Consider the following 19,203-nt stretch of genomic DNA (forward strand, 5'->3'; position numbering starts at 1 on the left):
AATATCTCACAAAGCAGAGGACCTGAGTTCAAATCCTAGAATCCACATACCCTGTATGATAGCATGCACCTGAATTCTCAGTGTTCTAACAAGATAAGAGACTGAGACTTGAGAATTTTCTGAAGCTCAGTGGTTCAGCTTTCCTGGCATCTACAGCCATAGACACAGCAATAATAGAGTGAGCTAGACATGGCAACACATTTTCTAATCCCAGAACTTGTCAGACAGAGATATCTCTGAGTTACAGCACAAGTTGCCTATGTAGCTAAAGTTTTCTGTGTCCCCAATCAGCGTTTTGTTAAACAGTATACAAAAGCAGTATCCCAAGCATGCCTACATGGTAATTTCCAGTTCAACCATATCTACTCAGAGCAGCTTCCCTGTAATACTGTAGACACAAGCTCTCATTTGACATCCGACTCTGGTCCTCCGGTTCTTACCAATCTTCCTCTACCTTTTCCTTAAAGCTTCCAAAGTGTTCCATATAGAATTTCTGTTGTGAAAAGTGATAGCAATAGGTTCTCCTCTATGGTCAAGGCCTTATCAGCCACTGAGAGTGGGCCAGGAAAACTCAACAAAATGGTTGCCTAATTTGAAAGTGATAAATGACAACACCAACTGACATTCCCAAGTGGATGGCAGAATTCTCATAAGACTGCATTCACCCATAGAATGGTTAATCTTAATTGTCAATATGGCTAGCTCCTAGAATAATCTTGGACATGTGTGTGAGACTGTTTCCAGGTAGATATAACTAAGGAGGTAAGACAAATCCTGAACTTGACTGTTGTGATCCCATGGGCTGGCAACCCCAACAGGATGAAAAGAAAAAAAAGTGAGCTGAGTTTTAACATGAATCTCTGTCTGGTTCTTGAGTATGGGTGCAATGTGATCCTTCTCAAAGTTTTGCAATTTCAAGTAGATCTTTGTAATTAATTTTATGATAGTTTCAACAATTAAATATTTTGTATACTTATCATATAATAAAGCATAAAGTAAGCAGAGAATAGAGAGAGTGTGAAAATAACAGCTGCACAACTAAAAGGAATGGAAAATAATGGATAGGCTATGGAAATCCTAATGCCAATTCTATAAGTAATTAAAGATGAAATTTATATATAAATTTTACTTCTGATAATGTCCTGAGAGATGTGATAATAAGATATTGAATAGATATTTGCACAGCAGCTTCATACCTTCACTTACCTTAGCTAAATGGTAGAAGAAACTCAAGTGCCTTTGACAGATCAAAAGATAAAATATGGTAAATATACATGCATATACACACAGTCTTTCTATTATCAATAAATACTCATCCACATGCTCACACATGTCCCAAAGAAGAAAGAAAAATTAACAAATCCTATAAAACATGGATGAACTTTGAAAATGATATTGTATGTGAGATCAACAAGGAACAAAAGAATATTTATTCTTCTTTTTTTGAAACTTATTGAAAGAAAAATACATGTTGGTTGCCAGGGAATATAAGAATGTGGAGTAAAAATTGCTCATAGAGTTTCACCTATGCAAATAGTTGCAAAGATGGATGTTTATGAGACTTACACAACAAGATGAACATTCTTGATGCCACTTCACTATTGAGTTAGGAAACAGTTATATGATGTTTTCTTTATAAAAGTACAAAACATTGTATCACAGGAAGAAAAAGTTTAACTAAATTGCCGGTGTCTATAGAGTCAACATTACAAATGTATCCATTGTATCAAAATTTTACTGCCAAAGCAGTCTAAATCACAGCAAATTTGTTTGTATTTTTCAATAAATAGAATTTTAAAGTACATGAGAAAGGGTAGAAATCCAAGGAAACCTTAAGAAATCTGGAAAAATCTTATGAGGAATGGAAAAGCTGAAGGACTGACATTAGTAAAGACACTATTACAGTGTTATTTTCACTAGAGATGTGGTCTGGATCCCATGATACTAGAAAATACTTTCCAAGACTAAGCTAATAATAGTCTTACCCTTATGCAATGCTGATGAACCACCACATTGGTCATGATGACAAGGAATCTATACAGGTGCAACAAGTGACATTCACATGTTGCTGGAAACCAATAGCTTGGACTGAAGGCCCATTTATCAGGAGTGTTCGTGAGGTCAGGGATCTCAGAAAACAAACTACTACCACTACTTTGCTAGACAAGTAGATAATGTACTTTTTTAGCACTTTGCTAGATAACTCCTTACTATATTCTATATCTTATCCTTATATACCTACAAGTGTCTCCACCACCCCTCATCAGAGAAGCTTTCCTTTACAGCAATTGGAGATCATCACAGAAACACCATAACTGTACACAATCCAGAAACCAATAGATTATGGGGAGCTCAGCACTGACAAATAAAGCCATACCACAGAATACCATAAATTATGCTATAAAACAGTCACATAAATGGTTTTATAAACAATACCAGAACAATAGCAATAGCAATAGACATGTTAACACAGAAGGGCAAATGTTTCATGTGATTCCACACCTAAAGAAAGAACTCTAGGCAACTGATATCTCCTGGAATCAAGAGAATTATCCTATTCCAGGAATGTTAGCCCTTATTAGCAATCCAATACAGGGTAGCCAGTCATGAAATTACATATACATAAACAACAAAGATAGACAACAGTATATATTTATATAAATCTGAATACATATATGTAACAATAATAATCAAAGAACAATAAGAAATCAATTTGAGAATGGGGACATGGAAAGGGTTGGACAGAGGGTACCTGAGCAGGGCTTGAGAGAGGAAAACAAAGGGGGAATTAGTGTAAATCTATTTAAATTAAAATGTATTTTAAAAGTAGACCAATTGAACAAGACAATAAATCAAGGAAGACAATACATATACATGAACACACACACACACACACACACACACACACACACACACACACATTCATAGGGGAAAAAAAGGACAGGGGCCATGAAACAGCACACTGGATAAAAGCACTTGCCAACATTCCTGAAGTTCTGAGTTAGATGTTAGAGTCCACTTAAAAACTTAGCTGCATTAACATGTGCCTGAAATACCAGAATTTTTCAGGGGGATATGAGATATGGTAACAGAGTGTATGTAGGAATAAATATGTATATACTGGCACATATATACGTGCAATAATAATTAGTAAAAAAGGAGGCTTCAATTTGAAGGAGAACAGGGAGGCATAAATGGTAGGTTTGAAGGGAGGAAAGGAGAGGGAGAAATGTCATATTTTAACCTCAAAAAATGACTATCTAATGGCACTTACAGGATGGTTGCTTCCACAGGAAACAACAGCCCTAATAAGTTGAGGCAGGATGATTGTTGCTTTGGAAGAAACTTGACCTTTATATATGGTGAGGTCCTAGCTGAAATCACTCATAATAAGTATTTTAAACATATATCAAATTCTTGCAAAGAGAAGAGTAAAAGAAAAATATGTGTTTTTATATAAAGCAAGGGAAGGGAGTGCTGAGGAAATATCTTCTAAATAAAATGCCTACTGGATCCTCAGCATTCCTTTAAAACCTTAATCTTTACGACTGGTACAGGAGTTAGAAAATGGCAATGGCAGGAAGATGGAGACATGTACATCCCAGGGTAGCCACCTACTCTCGCCACAATAGCAAGATCCAAATACAATGGAAAACCCTGTTGTAATAATAATAATTACCAATAATCTACATCAAAAAATGTGGAGAGTGATAGAAGAAGACAAGATATTGATCTCTGGATTCAATAGGTGCACCCACAGAGGAGCACACACACACACAAACACTTGTGCAAATAAACATCCATGTATACACACACATACGCAGAACTCACAGGAAAAAATGAGGAAAGAAACTGACATTTCATAAAATGCCAGCCAAATGACAGTAAATATTAAAACATTATGAGTCTCTCTATTTAAGGCAATGCATGTAATTATGTATGCTATATGACCCTGACAAGAGTAACAAACAATAATATGCCAAAAGAGAGTACAGTAACATTCAGACATAATGTAGAGTAAGCAGCCCTTTCACACAGTACAATAGGTGAAACTATACACACACACACACACACACACACACACACACACACACACACACACACACCTTGGAATACCACCTACTAAAAGTGAACATTCAGCAACTTTATCCCTTGACAGTTCCATTCCTGATAATGTATTCTGTAGAAATTCAATGATCAGGTCCTTAAATTGCAATGCACTAGAAGATCTATAGCACAGATTTTCACAAGACAAACAAACTCTAAAATTGTAAAGCCATACATAAGGAGAAATTATTTGTATAATTAATCACTACACAGTTTAGTATAAGTACTGTTAGACCAGGTACATTGCACTCTCTGTCAGAGTGAGGGAAACAATCAGACTTAAAAGGCTGCATACTAATTTAAGTTTATGAAATTTCAAAAAAAAGGGGGGGGGGACCGGATACCCCACCCATTGCAGCCCCAGTCACAGGTCAACGGGCAGGACTCCTGCAGGCAGGCCTGACCACCACACCCTCACCGGACCCTGTAAACTACAAACCTCAATCTACCCACAAACCCACAAATCCTCTGAGACTACAGCTGATCCCTGAGACATAGACTCTGCCAACTCTAATTGGACCAAGGGGTGAGTCTTTGTTCTCATTGCCCATCACACCAGCCACTAGGTTTTAGGCCCAGGAGCAAAACTAGTGCCCCCAGACCCCAACAAGGACTCCTGCAAGGCAGGCCTGATCACCACCATCCCCAACTGGACCCTATTACTTACAAGTCTCACTCAACCCCCCAAACCCATCCATGCTCCAAGACCACAGGTGCTGCATGAGACACAGCCTCTACCATCTCCTATTGGACCAAGAGCTCTGACTGGACCAAGATTGGCTGCCTGAGACACATACATCTTTTGTACCAATTGGAGGAAGAGATGGGTAGACACCAGTGCAAGAATACATTCAACAACATAAAGAGCAATATGACACTGCCAGAACCTAGTAGTTCTACATCAGCAAGACATGAACTTCCCAATGTAGAAGAAACAGAAGAAAATGACCTTAAAAATGACTTTAAGAAGATGACAGAGGCCTTTAAAGAGGAAATGAAAAATCCCCTTAAAGAAATTGAGGAAAAGACAAACAAACAAACAAAAAAAATTGGAAGTGCTGGGTGGTGGTGGCACACTCGGGAGGCAAACGCAGGCAGATCTTTGTGAGTTCAAGACCAGCCTAGTCTACAGAGTGAGATCCAGAAAAGGCACAAAGCTACACAGAGAAACCCTGTTTCGAAAAAAAATGGAAGAAATCAGTAAGTCCCTTAATAAAAGCCAAGAAAATTTAAAAAAAAGCAATTAAATATGTGAAAGAAACAGGTTAAGACCTGAAAATTAAAATAGAAACAATGAAGAAGACACAAACCAAGGGAATGCTGGAAATAGAAAATCTGAGTAAATGAACAGGAACTACAGATGTAAGCATAACCAACAGAATACAAGTGATGAGAATCTCTGGCGTGGAGGATACAATAGAGGAAGTAGATTTGTCAGTCAAAGAAAATTCTAAAGCCAAAAATGTCATAACACAAAATGTCCAAGAAATCTTGTACACTACAAAGAGGCCAAACCTAAGAATAATAGGGATAGAAGAAGAATACCAACTCAAAGGTACAGAAAAGATATTCAACAAAATCATAGGAGAAAACTTTCCTTATGAAGATACAAGAAGGTTACAGAATATCAAATAGATTGGACCCAAAAAAGAAGTCCCCTTACCACATAATAATCAAACCATTAAACCCATTAAACATACAGAATAAAGAAAAATATTAAGAGCTGCAAAGAAAAAAGGCCAAATGACTTATAAAGGCAGACCCATGAGAATAACATCTAACATCTCAATGGAGACTCTGAAAGCCAGAAGGTTTTGGACAGAGACCATGGATGTCAGCCCAGATTATTAAACCCAGCAAAACTCTTAATCACCACATACAAAGTAAATAAAATATTTCATGATAAAACCAGATTAAAACAACAACTACCCACAAATTCAGCTCTACTGGAAGCACTAGAAGGAAAAATCAAATCTAAGGAAGTTATATGCACCCATGAAAAGACAGGCAATAGAGGATCCCTCACCAACAAATCCCAAAGAAGGGACACCCACAATACAACAACAACAACAACAAAATAACAGGAATTAATAATCACTGCTCATTAATATCCCTTAATTTCAATTAACTCAATTCTCCTTTTTAAAAGACGCAGGCTAACAGAATGGATACAAAAACAGAATTCCATTAGATGTAATGCATTACTGGCACTTGATATTTCATTTGGTGATGATAGAGGTCTCACTGAGGCTCAGTTTTTTTTCAGTTATTTTGCAATTTACTTAAAACCCCTTCATATATGACTATATTTTGGAAGCTTCTACTGTGTTAGGCTTCTATCAACTCCCTCAAATAGTTCTTAGTTTTAGCTGCCCCTCCCTGTAATCTCTCCCTCTCCCCATTCTTCCTCACCCCTCTTCATTTGATCCTACTGTTCCTGTCCCCAATCATGTCCACCAATAACTTTCTATTCTACTTCCCCTTCCTAGCTAGATCCATCCCTCACCATATTCTCTTACTCTATATTTAACCTCTGTGGTTAGATGGATTTTAGCTTGCTTATGGATGACTTTGCAGCTAACAACTATGCATATGCAAATATAATCCATATTTTCCTTTGTGAGTCTCAGTTAGTTCTTTCAGCATGATTTTTTTCCAGCACCAAACATTTAACTTTAAATTTCATTTAAGGTTCTCACTGTCACTAAATTCCATCCGGAATTTGTAATTAATACAGTGAAGTAATTGTAAGAATTCTTTTGTACATTTGATGAAACTTAAAGCAAGGGTCAAAGACCACATTCTTTACATTTTTTTCTAAGCAATAGAGCTCAGATTCCATGAATTTTTGCCATCAACAATATTCTCACCACTTTTCTTTCTCTTAAAGTTCAGGTAGCAATCTCAGAGAAATAGTTTGGCCACATTATATCTTTATTGTTCTTAATAATAAAAATTGTATTTTCTACAGCTGTATGGCAAAAGTATTGTTTAAATAAATTAATAATGAGACACTTTTACTTGAGCTATGCAAATCTTTCAAATTAAAGTTGAAGGACTGGAAAGACAGTTCAGTGTTTAAAGTGCTTTCTCCTCTTACAAAATACCTAGTCTGCCCTCCACAACCCATATCAATCAGTTCAAGATGGCCTGTAACTCCAGTTTATGGAAATCCAATGCCTTCTTGTCTCTTCAAGAACCTGAATTCACTCACGTGGTGCATGTACAGACAAAGAGGTGCATGTTGTGGCATCATAAAGAATAAATGATCTACTGATCACTTCAAGTTTCAAGTAATTAGTGCTCAATAAATTGTAAAATCTTTTAAATATTATATGAATATTGATTTGGGGTATGTTTTAAAGCTATGGTGAGTTAAATCATCTCATATCTTTCACCATTTATGTCTCAGAGAAAGACGCATTTGTTGTCAATTTCTCAGGAAGCACGTTAACTTCTACTGAATTGGATTCTGACTCTTCACAAGCTATTTCTCCTTATAAAGAATCAAATGTCTATGACTTGTAAGTTGTTAAATATTAATAAAGAGAACTACTTAGAGCATTATGTCTCCATGTGCACTATAACTGAATTCAAGAGACTTCAATAAAATAGATTTTCTGCAATTTTTTAATCCAACATGTAGCTTTTCTTTTAGGATATTCTCCCACAGAATGATACACTTTAGAAAAAATATTCAATGAAATATAGATTTTCTGATGATAAATATTCTAGTGATAACATCAGTAGGACATTATGAATTTTTTAATCTCATGCTAATTCATGCTATAGTCAATGTTAACATATCATTTTTAGGCACAGATATAATGATTTCATTTACCTAATTGCTTTAATTTACTAAAAACATGTTTTGGAGATTGTAGTTCAGATACATAAATTGATTATAATAAAATCCTGAAATTAACTATAAACTCAATGTTTCCTCCTTGTACCATCTAGAAAGCATATCTGCTGTGGTATGCCCATCTTTCAAGTATATTTCTCATGACATGGGACATAGAATTAAAATCCAAGCAGATGAAAAGACTTGTATTTACTAGAATTAATTAAACCACAACAATATTTCAGAACTATGTTTAAATAATCAGGAAATAGTACTTTTCTGTCACATTGTAATGGTACCCCTCCAACAACAATACAAAAAAATATCAAAAGACTCAGTATGTTGAAGTCTGGAGTCAAATCTGGGTTAAAAATAAATTAAATATCACAAATAACTCCTTTATTGTCCTTCATCTACAAAATTTTCTTACATATACTTACAATAATCCTTAATACATCATGAGTCAAAGTTAGAATACATAATTTTAAAAATCACTTAAAAATCACATAAGGAAATTTAATCTCAAATACTTAATTTAGTCAAGTTACTCCTATCAAATTTTATCCACATTGAATTCAATGTTTTAATAGTCATATTATAAACCTATCAAAAATAAGCTAACATTGCTTATTTGCAAGAGCATGACATACATATCTAATGTTTATTTGTGTTTTATAATGTTTATTTTCTAAGTAGCAATTATTTATATTTGCCTGATAAATTACTAACCTATATCTTTATAATGATACATACAAGTATGGAGAATAGATGAGATTGATGTATGTATCAAGTAAGACTTCACTTTCCTTGAAGTTTCTTCAAATTTTACAGAAAAAAAATTTAATTTTTTTGGACAATGAAGATGTCACTCTTCTAGTGACAATTTTAATTGATTACATTGCAATTTTAAGTAATGTCAACTAACATAACAATTTTCCAGTTAATAGTTTTCTTTTTTCTGATATCAATAATTCAGAATGTGAAATCAAAACTAATGCTCCTATATCTGAGTTTCTAAACCAGGGGTTTTAATTATCTGATTTGTGTAACTCTGCAATTAGTAGTCTGATAATCAAAGGGAGGAGGACACTTAACAACTGTAAGTTGTACATAGGCCTTAACATTAGGTTAAAGTCAACTCTGCTTTAAATAGATAAAACTCTCTATAGAAATATATTTGAAATAAAGATAGAGGTTGTGAACATGCTATGTTAGAAACATACATGAACACTCCTGTGTCTTTCTTCAATGCCAGAATTTATTGAATAAATAGAAATGGTATAATGGTTTTAAAGGCAGCAATTTCTATCAATGTTTCTACTATTCCAATATTAATTAGTGATACTCTCAGATTACATATTATACATCACACAGTAAATGTGTCTATGTGTAGATAGCTTGCAGTACAGATATTACAGAATTAAATGTTTCAAGAGAGTTCATGAGGATTTGGATGCCTGGGAGCTAGGGCTTTTATAGTAATAGAAATGAGTCTTTGTTGGGGTAAGATTATAGATACATGCAATGGCTCACTGATGTTTTAAAGTCAGGATGAATAATCAAATTTGAGCATTAGGAGTGAGATGAAGCAAAGATCATAGACCAGGTCCTGGTAGCTGAACGGATAAATGGTTCAGATGCATGAGCACGGGAAAGTTCATGTGACAGTAGAGTGAGCCATACCAATAGCCTTGTATGAACCATGTCGAAGCCTCCATGATAGTCAGAATTCCTCTGCCTATTATTCTTTGATGCACATGTTGGGTGATCAGATAACAGATCAATTCAGTTTTCCTCACTTTAAATTTTCATTGGGTTCGTGTATTAAGTAAGTCCTTGGGTCTGGTTTTGTTATGATTTTGATATGCTCATGTGCCATTATGGTCTCAAACCACCACAATAAATTTGTAGGTTGTCACCTTTTCTATTCCCAGAAGTAAATCATTTATTTACCCAGGTGTACAATCTTTTATTCTAGTAAATGTGTCAAATGTTATTTGTGAAATTGAATCTTTGAGGGCAAGACACATTCTGAAAACCCATGGTTTATGCAATATGGAGAAAATATTATCTGATCTTGATAGTAGACTATGTTGCAATGTAAGTTGGTGCTTAAAATATATGATGACAGTAATCATCTGGCCACTTCTTGCCAATACAGGTCCTATCAAAACAAAAAATAAGTTGGGGTATAAAGGTATATCTTTTAAATCTAAGAATGCCTTGACAAAGACTGGATGAACAGTTGTTGGATGCAGCATAGGATATATAGAAAGATGTAGTGTCAATAAGCAAATAAAGTCATTCTCTGCTAATATAATAGCAAATATATATGTTGAATGTTTCATGATATTTAAATACCCATCAGCATATAATATGGGGTCACTTTCCTATATTATCTGTTGCTGGGATTAAAATAAAAAAAATTAGAAAAAATTTTACTCATAAAGCTTAGGGTGATTTTACAAGCAATGCACAATTCCCAATTCCAAATTTCAAAATGTCCTGCTAGGAATGGTCAATGAAGACCAGTTTGAAAACTCTAATGGAGAATCCTTTAGCTCCTCGGGATTTCTGGAGACCAGAACAGGATGCACACACATTGAGAAATATTATTCCATAAAGTCAAAGGAAATTTTTTAGGAAAGTGTGAAAGTCATGAATGTTACATGGAGTGAACAACTTCTCCTAGTTCCTTGTTATAAAGAACTGTTACCTGTTGGAATCTATCATCTAAAGCATTCCTTCTCTTTAGAGGAAAAGTAATGTTCTTGAATGGGCTTAGAATTCAAGGAATGTCACTTACCTGGGATATGAAAGGAATAACAAACAAACAAAAACTTCATTAAATGACATCTCAAAATTAGATTTGAGTTGTTGGAGAAAAGAAGCAGCAACCAGAAGACACACTGTTGTACATTTGGCATTCTAGCCAGACATGGGAGTGCACACCTGTCCTCAAGATACTAAATACTAAAGGCCCTATGGAAAGTGGATTGTGAGTTTGAGACCAGCTAGAGTCTATGTGAGACTGATTTAATTCATAGAGAGAAACTTTCTGATAAATAATAATAATAATAATAATAATAATAATAATAATAATGTTTTAATATAACAATAAGTAAAATAATTGAATAAAAGGACACAATGAAATAAACACACCTGAAGGAAGTATTCGTATTTCAGTAAAACAACATATAAATGACTGTAGCCTCAGAAGTGGGGACAATGCAGACTAAATATTATTATAACCAATGTCTAGAAATTTATCCTACTTGAAAAACACAACTTTACACCATTAAAAATACAAAAGTCAAAATGAATGAAAGACATATTTTGCCATATAAACACAGCACATTCAAATTCTCAGGCTCTGTGTACAATAAAAAACAAAACTTTGGAACCACTAAGATGTTGATAGAAGAAATACTAGAAGTCCATTAGGCTGAAAGTGAGTGACAACATGAAGCAATCAAACTCCACAGATAAACTGAGACTGCCATGAAAGAAAATGATAGAGCAAATGTGAAAAAAAAAAACATGGGTGTGTATTTCTCCTCCATTCCTCTCTTTACTGAAAAATGCAATATGAATAATAACTCTTGATATATTTGTATTTTTAGCACTCTGACTTAATGATAACTCATCCACACTTCCACAAAATAAAGAATGGTATAAATTGTGGCTCAGAAGTTAACAAAACATGTTTTACAAGCATACGTTAGTTCATTCTTATTCTTATAACTAATGTATGTCAGTTATATAGATATGTAATTATAAAAAGAAAATTTCTAGTAATTCACAGCAATAATTGTATAGTATATAATGTTATCAAAATATTGACACATAAAAGAAGAAAAATGAGACTATGGAGAGATAAGCACTCTATATGTTAAACTTAAATTAGCATAAACCAGTGTGTTGTAACACTGTTTAAAATACGATCTGTCAGTCTCTGTGATGGTTAACAGCAATTTTGTAATTGGTGAGATCTAGAAACACATGGAAAATGGGCTTCTGGGAAGTTCTGTGAGCAATTTCTTGATTAGGCTTCTTGAAGTGGTAAGACCCACCACAATGTGGGAAGCACCATCTTATGAGGTCAATGAAATGGAGAAAGTGAACTGAGCAAAAGCATTCATCAATATTTGCTTCTTTACTTTGCTACTCAACTACCTCAACTGGACTTTAGCCAAATTTTGTATTCCAGTTCCCTGTACTCACATGGGGTTCAAAACCTTCTGTAATCCTTGCATAAGTGGTCCACAGTCATATATGCAGGGAAAATATTAATATGAATAAGAAATACATTTAAAATAGTAAGAAGACATTTAAGTATATCACAAGAATATGCATGGCATGTGGTAAACACTACATTTAATTCAATATTAAATGTGACTAGATGAAAGAGTACCATCAAAAACAAATTAGCTCATATTAGATAAAAATCTGACATGTGTCCTGTGTTCAAAAAACATATGAAGACTCAAAGACTAAAAGGTGTAGAAACCTGCTATATTGTGATGGTTGATACAAATCAAATATAGTAAATTGAGTGATGTCCAGTGAATTGGTAAAGGACAAAGAACACAATGAGTATCATTTTAATGTTATATTCAGAATAGATTGCCATATGATCCATCACAATGAATGCAAAAACCCCAGTCTGAATATGAGTGACAGCATCCAGTGAGCTAGAAGTTCATATGTAAAAAGTCATTATACAGATGTATGTTCTGCCTTTCTTGAATAAATATATGTCTAGATGTGATCTTCTCCTCTAAATATGGACATTAATGCAATTCTCCTAGGAAATCCCAGTCTGCTAGACTTTGTGGCTGTATCATTGGACCCTCTAAAACCTCAGGTTCCTAGACAGAGCTTCTGTTGTTCTCCAATTGTGTGATGCCATTACTGGACTAGTTAGCCTCTCAGTGTCTAAGTCAGTGCATAAAGCCCCGCCTTCTATTGCTTTCTGTATCCCCAGAAGATATCTGGGTAATGTCTGCAAATATCAACTGCAAAAGAGTTGAAGTTCCAATTGCAATTTCAATAAAATCACAAGAGATGCATAAAACTATGTTCATGATAAAATATGCACCTATTACAAACACAGAAATTTAGATTCAAGTTGATAAAGGTTTTATTAAAAATAGCAGAAATTGAAGGAACTAATAATTCATTATGAATAACTGCAAATTTTGTAGTCCATCTTAAGGAGTGAACAAAAAAATTAAGAATAACTGAGTCATGAAAGACATAATAAACTGATACTAGAGAGCTGGGTCAGTGCATAGGAGCAAATTTTGTGTTTACAGAAGACTGAAGTTCAAAATTTGATTGCTAACATCCAAGTCAGCAGCACACATAGATAATTAAAATTAAAAATAAAATCTTTTAAAAGAAGACATAATAAACCAAAAATGTGCCTGATATGAGTGCACATACCTAGACAACATTAGAAAAAATACACTTTTCAAACATACACAGTATATTCTAAGTATTTACATTATACTGTGCATAAAATAAATCTTGCTAAATTTGTAAGAATTGGCATAGCATAAATATGTGCCCATACTAAAGCAAAACAGATTGAAAGTCAATAAGAAGAGTATTTATGAGAACAATATAACTGCATAGACACTATGTTGCATAATTCTTTATTCCTTTTATTTCATTTTGCATGCAAAATCTGTACATATGCCTGAGGTAAACTGTTGTATTTAAGTACATGAATATAGTAAGTGTTCAACAAGTTGGAGTAAAATAAAACTTCTTTTCTCTCATCATTTCCTTCTTTCTGGGCTTTCAAACATCTCTATTCCAGATCATTGTAGACTATATTATAAAGCCTAGTCATCTCATTGCATATACACAGGAACTAATTTTCCTTTCTAGTTTTTGCTTATGTACTATAAATTCTCTTTACCCCCATTACCCTGAACATTTCCTAGTTTCTATTATTCATTATAATAAATTACTATCAATTTATTTTGCATTATTTTTTGACAATTTTATACATGCATAAAATGTATCTTGGTCATTTTCATTCTCTACTCCCTCTTACAAATTTTCACTATGTTCTACCCAATGCATCTCTGTCCCCAGCACTAATGGTGGAAGAGATAGATCCTTATACTTCAGATCAACTTTTTAAAACTTCTACATCTGAAAGAAAATAGGAAATTATTGTCTTCATGTGTCTGACTCTTTTCATTTAACAGAGTATCTATGGGTTTAACATATTTTTCTGCAAATGATAGTTACTAATTTTAATAGCTGCCAAGGTAATGCAGCAATTAAATAACCCTAAACAGCTGGTACACCTATGAACACAAAAATTATCACCATGGTAAGATACTCACAAAGGCACATTTAAGTGTCACTCACTGATTGTTGCCAACTAACAGCTGTCTAGTTGGACTTAAGGCTCATTCAATTTGAGGAAATAAAATCTAGTTCTGAAAATCTAGTGATATCAAAGACATTAAAAGAATATCTACTAGAGCCGGGCAGTGATGGCACATGCCTTTAATCCCAGCGCACAGGAGGCAGAGCCAGGTGGACCTCTGTGAGTTCGAGGCAAGCCTGGGCTACAGAGCAAGATCCAGGACAGGCACCAAAACTACACAGAGAAACCCTGTCTCAAAAAGCAACAACAAAAAAAGGAGAATCTACTATGTCAAATTGTTAGATGGATATAATTCCTTACCACATACATACATTGACCGGCATGTCGTAATAACTACAAAGATTCAGGAATGTTACAAATAAATTTTTATTAACCAACAGCTCTCTAATTGGCCTTCAAACCCACTCACAAGAAGGAAACCATGTATAGGACTGAAAACCTTGTTAACTAATTAGTACTACTAAAGTCATGGTATTTGGAGAAGAATCTGCAACCATTTATTTACTAAATAACATTCATAATAGTAGAATAATACTTTTGTGTGACTATATTCCATATAGTCTCCATTATACATATTCTGGGCATTGAGCATATGTTGATTATTGTGGGAGACCAGCCACCACACTTATTTACCCCAGGAACTCTTGAGGAATGAGGGATAAGAGAGTTAGTTAGAAATAGAGAGTGGAGAAAAAAAACATAGAGAAAACACGGGATAGATTCAGGTGGGCCTGGATCCTTATCCACCGGCCCAGAATTTATTCCAATGGTCTATTTATAACAATGCCAAGGGGTAAAGCAAAAGACCTCCCCTTTGCTAGTTACAGTCACCTGGTACCCAGGTCCATGGTCCAATCAGCCTCTTATAGAGTCCTGCTGGGTATAGCCACTAGGAAACCTAAGGGGCTCCAACAGCTGATTGGAAATCTTAGCTATCATGAGTATGCTACAATGAAGCATTATGAGAAGGAAAACTCATTTTTTTTAAAGACTTCATTGCAGTTGGACATCCTTAATTGGAAGAGTAATAACGATCATGCCATAGATCTGTATTAACCTTACTTTTTAATGGACCAACATATTGCTCTTAATAATGACTTTTCTTATTGATATACCAACAGTAGGTAAATGTTTTCTTTTCTCTATATCCTTATCATCAATATTTATTTTTGTTTAATATTTTGCATATTTTTTATTATAAATATCATGAAGAATATCTCACTAAATTTACATTTTTATTTTCCTGATGGCTAATTGTGTTATTTTTAAAAATATTTTGGCTATTTTATTTGTATTTCTTCTTTTGAGGAATATCTATTGAGATATTTGCCTGCTTTTAACAAACTATTTTTGTGATACTGTTTATTGAGTTCTGGACATTAATTAATTCTCAAATGAATAATTTGCCACCATTTCTCCCCATTCTGTATGTTTTCTCTAGATTTATTGATCAACTCACTGTTCAAAGGTTTGCTAGTTTTATATAATCAGGGATTCAGTTGTTTTTCTTTCACTTAGTTTGAGAGATAAGGATAAAAAATTATTGTCTTTATTCATTCCATAAAGTATTTCCCCTATGTTTTTTCAATTGTTTTATAGTTTCAGATCTCACACTTCTTAGCATTCCATTCCTTTTTGTTTTATTAGCTTATGTGTCTTTCTAAGGCTATTCTGAAACTGCCTTGGTTATTAAATCTCTATAGCATGCTCAAGATCAGACATTGTAATGCCTTCAACTTTATTATTTTGGTTTAAGAATGTTTAGCAAGTCTCCCAGTGCAATGAGACCTGGGCACATAAAGAAGAGCTACAGCTCTGCCCAGGACAGTTGAGCTAGGGAGGAGACATCAATGAGCAGCTACCCGCCTGGCACCATGAGGTCTGGGTAGATAGGGTACAGCTATACCTCTGCCCTAGGGCAGTTGTCCTAGGCAGGCAGAGATCAACCACAAGTCCACCAGGTGCCTGTGGCACTGGGATGTCAGGCACCATTATGGTGAGCAAGTATATAGTGGGGAAAGGGAAGAGAGAGAGGCTGAAAGATTCGTGTGCTGCAGAGGAGGCAGATGTGAAGAGATGAGGGCAGTGAGGAACTGGTTGATGTGGCTGGTCTGCTTGATACATAGGCCATAGTGAGGTCCCAGCCTGGGCTGCTGCCAAGAGCCATGTCTGTGTCTGTGGCCCTGAGCTAATTGTGGTAGTCTGTGTTGATGTCCATGGCTCCTCTTACCAAGGAGGGCCCGGCAGACTGCAAGAAGCTGGACAGGTAACCATGTTGACAGCTAAAGGATGTGTCCCCTCAGGCACCATGCTCTTCTAAGAGATCTGGCTTATCAATTTTAATTCTAGCAATCATGCTCACATTTGGTTTTTACATGTTGTTTGCTATATTATTAATTTTTTGGAACTTCTCTACAGATGTCTATTTGCTAAATGAAATTAAATTACAATTAATTTGTTTCATATCTTAAGTAATATAATGTCAATAATATAAAAAATAGTAAAGATAAAATGTCCTTAACATAGCAGTAAGAAAGAATGATTAGAAACTAATTTATCAAAAAAACTCCAGGCCTCACTATCTGATATTTATAAAATATTATTGAAATATCAAGGAAGAAATGAAGATTTTGAAACACACTAATTTCATGGAAAACAATACTAACTCCTACTATCAGAACAAGTTAGATTTATTAACAATGACACAATAAGTACAAGGCATATCCAATGGGCATTTTTACTCTAATAAGCAATTCTCTCTTGAAAGTCTCATGAAATCTCCAAGTAAAACAGGATTGAAATAGGACACCACTGAAAACTGCACCTTACCTCACTTAAAAATACTAATGCTATGATAATTTAAAAAGCATGTTATGATGAATAAATCAGCACACACATATATTAGAAATAAATAGTACTCTAAACACAAACCTTACAGCTGTGGTTAATTAGTTTTTGCCCAAAGTGTAACAAAAATCATTAAGTAAATACCATCATATCTCAACTAGTGCTGAGAAATGTATGTATGAGAAATTGTAGGTAAAACAATAACAAGTCTCAAAAAATCATGGAGTATCCTAAACTCACTAAGATTGGACAATATATGCTTACATATCCTAGGAAAATAAAACAATGATAAAATTATGAATAACATTTCAAAATAAGGAAGAAACATTAGAATGAAAAAGTATATCATCAATCAAATGAAAGTCCAGAGAAAGGGAAAGTATCCATGTAAATTATATGTTTGACACAGAATCTGATTGTATAAGAAGTTCTTCAAATAAAATGATAAAAAAGAAACATTTGGATAAAATGCTTGGTTGAGGTGTTTTTTAAAGAAACTACATGAAGAGAACTACAGACTGAGTAAGTGTCTCTGGAGTTTCCATATATTATTGTCTTACTCACCAACCTGTAGAGCTCCCAGGAACAAGGTGGAATCTCCCTCACAGGGAGTGAGGCCAAACAGCAGAAGCATAAGTCACTGAGAGCCATCCCAGGAACTTCATTTCATATTCTTTGCCTCTGTCCATAATTTTTTAGTTTGCACACACCCTCCTCTTCTCCCTCATCCTCCATTCCCCCTCCTTCTCTTTCTTTCTTTCCTGACTCTCATGAAATGAAATAATCCATTTCTGATATCACATCCTCCTGCTAATTTGTACTCTTTCAGCACAGGCTAAGAATCAATATAACCAAAAGTGATCATGAACTAAAACTTCTGAAACTATGAAAACAAACAAATGTTTAATATTTTTTAAATTAAGTCTCTTAAAATTTTTGTTAGTGAAATCAAAGTCTAAATAACACAATTAATATACATGTAAAAATGTGTCTACAGGTGCCTAGAAGTATGATTTCAACAACAATGAGGTGTCAATCACTTTTAAACGTGCCTAATGCAGAGAATAATAATGTATGAGAATGTAGAAAATTGTCATATTATGAAAGGAGATGGTAATTTGCAGCTACTTTAGAAATCAACATGTTAGTAGTTCCAGAAAATGTAAAGCACAGACACTTCAAATGATTCAGCCTTTCCATTTCCAGTTATATACCCATTATAAATTAACACACTTTTACAGAGAGACTGGTCAAAAATGCTACATCATTGTTTATAACAGCACAAATCAAGCTATTACTTTAGGAGTAGATGAAAGAGAAAGCAATGTACTCATACAAAGAATTTTTGCTAGAAAATGTCATGAAATACCAATATATTCTACAACATAGAGGGATCAAATGCCATATGAGTGGTAAAAATCCAGACACAAAATGCTGTATGCTTGCTATATAATTAAGTTTATAATATCCATCTAGTAAATTCAGCTTTAGAAAGTTGAGTGAGTTTTGAAGGGCAGTTGAGAGGTAGAATTGTAAATGACTCATTATGAAGAAGAGCTTTTAAAGCAAATAAAAAAACTTGAAAAATAATATGGTAATGTTCATATGCAACATACTGAAAATATTGTTTAATACATTTTGATATTATGGAGTAAAGATTATATCTCTACAATATCACAATATGTTTTTAAGTATATTACAAACTTTAAAGTTTGTTTCCATAAATTAGAAAAAAATTACTATTCAAATAGAGAATATAATGAGGACAGGTGGAAGGATTTAATGAATGGGTACTGAAAGGGCCTCTTTATATGTACCTATTTGTTTCTACAAAAGAGAAAAGTGGAATGATCAATTAGATCAGTGATTTAAAATAAGCTCATTAAAGGGGAATTCTGTTTATGAAAATATATTATGACATATTCAAAATGTAGCATTATTTGCTTAACAGATGTAATTTGAAATGAACAGTCACAATAGTGGAACTGATGAA

This window comes from Peromyscus maniculatus, chromosome 11 (genome assembly GCF_049852395.1).
Source record: "Peromyscus maniculatus bairdii isolate BWxNUB_F1_BW_parent chromosome 11, HU_Pman_BW_mat_3.1, whole genome shotgun sequence".
NCBI classification, from domain to species: domain Eukaryota; kingdom Metazoa; phylum Chordata; class Mammalia; order Rodentia; family Cricetidae; genus Peromyscus; species Peromyscus maniculatus.